General features: G+C 45.8%; 1 protein-coding gene across 1 annotated transcript in view; it reads left to right on the top strand.

Moving 5' to 3' along the window:
* olfm2b (olfactomedin 2b) overlaps positions 1 to 5000 on the top strand; it is a 123472-nt gene that overhangs the window by 85673 nt on the left and 32799 nt on the right. The gene's annotated exons all lie outside the window — the stretch shown is intronic.

Raw genomic sequence — 5000 nt, 5'->3', positions numbered from 1 at the left:
GACCTGGCTCGAGAGTGCCAACGCTTGCTTACCTGGAGTGCATTCCAATATGCAGGCTTCCGTCCTTGCTTGCTCACTTGCCTGCCTGTGACCTTATGATGTCATCAACGACGACAGAAAATTCATTCAATATCTTGCAACAGCACAATTCTAATGTCATTCATTTTCCTTATTTGCAATTGCTGGTGAATGAAGAACAGTCCCCCAAAAATTGTTGCGGCTAGACTGACAGCGGGGAAACTTAATTATTTTCTCCATGCAGCATGTCAGCAACATGCGAGGCCACAAGCACAAGTGAAGGGCGGAAGTCTGCATATTGGAATTCACCCCTGGTGATGCGTCTTGTGCAGGGTAGTCCCTCTTTCCAACAATCTAGGGTTATGGTTAGGGTTAGTGCATTAATTTAGCAAAAATGTTAATGGAAAGTCATCTGGCGAGTCAGAATAATGCACATTAACACGGTTTATTTTGACATTTTATTTCGCTTGAATCGCCCTGTTGATGGAAAACCAAGCGGAGACATCATATAATGCTAGAATATTCGCTTCAGAATCTGATGGAAAAATGGGTATAGAGGAAAGGCGAGAGGGAGGAAGGGAGAGCAAGAGAGAGAGAACAAACAAACATAGAGGAATGGAGGGAGAGAGAGAGGGAGGGAAGGGAACATAGAGAAAGGGAAATGAAGGTCAAAGTCAGAAGGCAGAATGCTAAAACAGGACTCACTGGAAAGGACAGAGTAAAAGAGAGAGGGGGATGAGTGGGGGTGAGGGAGGAGGAGGGGATTGGAAGAGAAAGAGAGGGAAACAGGAAAGTGTAAATTGTGCAAAGAGAGAGAGAGAGAGAGAGAGAGAGAGAGAGAGAGAGAGAGAGAGAGAGAGAGAGAGAGAGAGAGAGAGAGAGAGAGAGAGAGAGAGAGAGAGAGAGAGAGAGAGATTGAAAGCAACAATGGGATTATCCATTCAAATAGGATTCAAATCTGACACGGTGTCTACATAACGAGACAGACAAAAAGAGCAGGACAAAGAGATGGAGTGAGAGTGAGAGAGACAGGAAGGGAGAAGAGGGAGGACTTGGAAATGTGACGAAAGAGAGACGGAGTGAGAGAGACAGAGAGAGGAATGCAGTGTGTGTGTGTGTGTGTGTGTGTGTGTGTGTGTGTGTGTGTGTGTGTGTGTGTGTGTGTGTGTGTGTGTGAGAGAGAGAGAGAGAGACACACACAGAGAGAGAGAGAGAGAGAGAGAGAGAGAGAGAGAGAGAGAGAGAGAGAGAGAGAGAGAAGGGTATGGAAAGGATTGAGCAAAAGAAACATGAATGTCAGCTAGAATCTGACCCATCTTCTGAGTGAGTACTGTTGTGTGACAGAGTGGATGGCAGGGTGAAAAGAGGAGTGCTGAGAAAGAGAGGGGAAGGGGCGAGAGAAAAAGAAGGAGAGAAAGATTTAAAGAGAAGAAAGGAAAGAGAGGAGAGCAAGAGGGAGAAAGAGAATAAGTGAGAGAAGAACAATTAAAGTGTATAGTGAAAGAATGGTGTATAGAGAGAAGAAAAGGAAGAGAAAAGCCAAAAGAGAGAGAAACGTAAAAGAGAAGAAAAAAGAGTGAAAGAGCACAAGACATAGGAGAGAGAGAGAGAGAGAGAGAGAGAGAGAGAGAGAGAGAGAGAGAGAGAGAGAGAGAGAGAGAGAGAGAGAGAGAGAGAGAGAGAGAGAGAATCTTCAGCCATGAAAGAGCTCTCTTAAGATTCTCAGATTTTTATCTCCAATTAAAAAGACATTAAACGTGAAAGGCCTGTCTTCAGAGACAGGTGTGTGTGTGTGTGTGTGTGTGTGTGTGTGTGTGTGTGTGTGTGTGTGTGTGTGTGTGTGTGTGTGTGTGTGTGTGTGTGTGTGTGTGTGTGTGTGTGTGTGTGTGTGTGTGTGTGTGTGGTGTGTCTGTGTGTGTCTGTGTGTGTGTGTTTGTGTGTGTGTGTGTGTGTGCGTGCGTGCGTGCGTGTTTGTGTTTCTATCTTTAGAGAGCAGTCAAACAGTGTGTCTTGTGTGTTATTCAAGGTCACCTGCAACTTTAGATGTACACACACACACGCTCGCACACACGTGCGCTCACTCACACACATATACACACACACACACACACACGCGAATGAGCCAATCGGGATTGCGGATTTTCCACCGGTGGGCGGCGTTATGGGTCTTCTTCCCCCTGGCATTCTCAGTTGCATCACGGGTCGAGTTCAATGTGAGAGACGGAAGTGACACGTTAGTGAAGATGAGGAAAGGCTTTTTATCCAATCACATGCAAGGATTTTTGATAAGGGGCATCATTCGAAAACGTATCGGTTGTGGGGGGATACCCAGATGGTGGCGTGAAGATGAAGGCGAAAAACACCAGCTGGCGAGAGTCAGGTTAGCATTTAGCAATTTTTGTGGGAGGGAAAAACAATCTGAAACATTTCTCTGCATTACTTGCAAAATATCACAGTGATAGGGGCAAGATCAGGCTACTATACTTCCGTACAATAAAAAAAACTATGTGTACATATTTTGTCAACATTTTTAGAAAGGACATTATCTTCATTACACCTCCTTTGTCTTTTAGCAAAGCCTCGTACACATGCCCTGATCGAGATATTGCCATATGTCAAAACTTGCAGTAAGTACAATATCCACTGTAATACCAATACTTTGAAGACATTTTTCTCTGTTTCAATGTTGGCGTAGTCACTGCACTTTGCCTTTGTAGGGCCGCCTACAACAGTGGTTCCCAACCTTTTTCTTCAGGGACCCATATTTTTACTATTGTAAGCTTTGGTGACCCAACCACACGAGCGCAAGCACGAGACGGAGTCACAACATGCCCTCTGTTTCCTGCGAAAAGTCATTTTAGTTATTTTATTTCTCAATTCATCTTTGGTCAAATATAGAATAATAATGTAGCACTTACACTTTGTTGCTTCTATGCATATATTAGTTAAATGCTTTGTCATGTATTCAACATGGGCTATATTTAAAATGAAATCCCATAAAATCAAGAGGGCTCCGCGACCCCCTTTGGATCTTTGGCGACCCAAAATTTGGGTCCCGACCCATAGGTTGGGAACTACTGGCCTACAAGACGCCATTACCGTATGACCCTTCTTTGATTGGTTAATAAAAACCAGCACGAGGACAATATGTTGTGTAATAAAACACTATCCACAGCATAGCCTGCGTCTAATACATATTCTATATCCCCTGTGCATTTGAGAAAGCAAAAGCAACCCATATGAGAACAGCTGTGTGTGTGTGTGCGTGTGTGCGTGCGTGCGTGCGTGCGTGCGTGCGTGCGTGTGTGCGTGTGTGCATGTGATGGGCTTGGCTGGCGGCCAAATAGATATAATAAGCTCTAACACCCACACACACACACACACACACACACACACACACATGCACACACACACACTCTCACACACCAACACACACACTATCAACACACACACAGACACACAGACACACAGACACACAGACACACACACACACACACACACACACACACACACACACACACACACACACACACACACACACACACACACACACACACACACACACACACACACACACACACACACACACACACACACACACAGCTCTATTAAAGAGTGCCAACTTCGCCAGCAGCTGTTTTAATTATCATCAGGTGGGTGGCATTCATCTTCCCCATGGCATTCAGATCCCAACTACACTACACTACACTACACTACACTACACTACACACACACACACACACACACACACACACACACACACACACACACACACACACACACACACACACACACACACACACACACACACACACACACACACACACACACACACATACACACACACATTTGTTTATTATACACCCACAAACACACTCATGCATGCTCGTACACACACGGTCGCATAGGCACACACATTGTGACACATACACATACACATACAAACACACACACGCTTGCGCGCGCACACACACACACGCACATACACTCAGTAACTCTTATTCAGACACACTCAGACGCGCACACACTCACACACACGTGTATGTTCTCTTTTCCCCACCTCCCTCCAGCTCTCTTTTCATTTATATATTACTGTACGCTTATAATATGGAAAGAAAGCAAATAATAATACACACACACAAACACACGCATGCATGCTCGTGCACTCACACCAATTGATCATTAACCCTTTCTTTCCTGCTTCCTGAAGTGTGGAGTGTCTCAGCTTCTCCTCCTGGTGCACACACACAGGCACGCATGCACACAAACACACACACGCGCGCACGCACGCACGCACGCACGCACGCACGCGCACACAAACACGCACACACACTAATAAGTCTTTCTTTCTTCTCCTCTCTCCTCTCCCGCAGAAGTTAAATCGTAGCGTGTCCCAGCTACTCCCCTTGTGGAACCTCAGCACAGCCTTACAGGCCATACAGGCTATAACACTTACACTTTTCTCTCTTTCTCTCCCTCTCTCTCCTTCTCTCTCTCTATCTTTCTCTCTACTCTCCACCTGGAGCTAAAGCGCAGCGTGTCCCATCTCCTGCTCCTGCTCCCTGTCCTGCAGGAGTTCGTAAGACACACTTAGGCCGGCCGCAACCGGCTCCGACAAAGTGTGGCGCACTTTTGCTTCCGACAGAATTCGGACCCCCAAACCCAATTTCACACGAACATTGCATTGATAGTCAATGGGCGGCGCCGACAAAATAGAACTTGTCTTTAATTGCTATCCGACATCGGTGAATGTCCGCGGACATCGGCGCCAGTGTGTGTGGTTCTATTGAAAACAATGGAATCGAATTTTAGCTGAGCAATGCTCAGCACTTTGTCGGAGTCGTTGTGCGGAAGCCCTTACTCACAATTATGAACTCTCTCTCTCTCTCTCTGTCTCTCTCTGTCTCTCTCTCTCTCTCTCTCTCTCTTGTCTCTCTCAGAGGAAATGTAGCAATCCTGATCATTATTAACCCTTGTTAATC

Source organism: Engraulis encrasicolus, chromosome 1 (genome assembly GCF_034702125.1).
Source record: "Engraulis encrasicolus isolate BLACKSEA-1 chromosome 1, IST_EnEncr_1.0, whole genome shotgun sequence".
In the NCBI taxonomy this organism is placed as follows: domain Eukaryota; kingdom Metazoa; phylum Chordata; class Actinopteri; order Clupeiformes; family Engraulidae; genus Engraulis; species Engraulis encrasicolus.
This window is presented reverse-complemented; position numbering and strand designations above follow the sequence as displayed.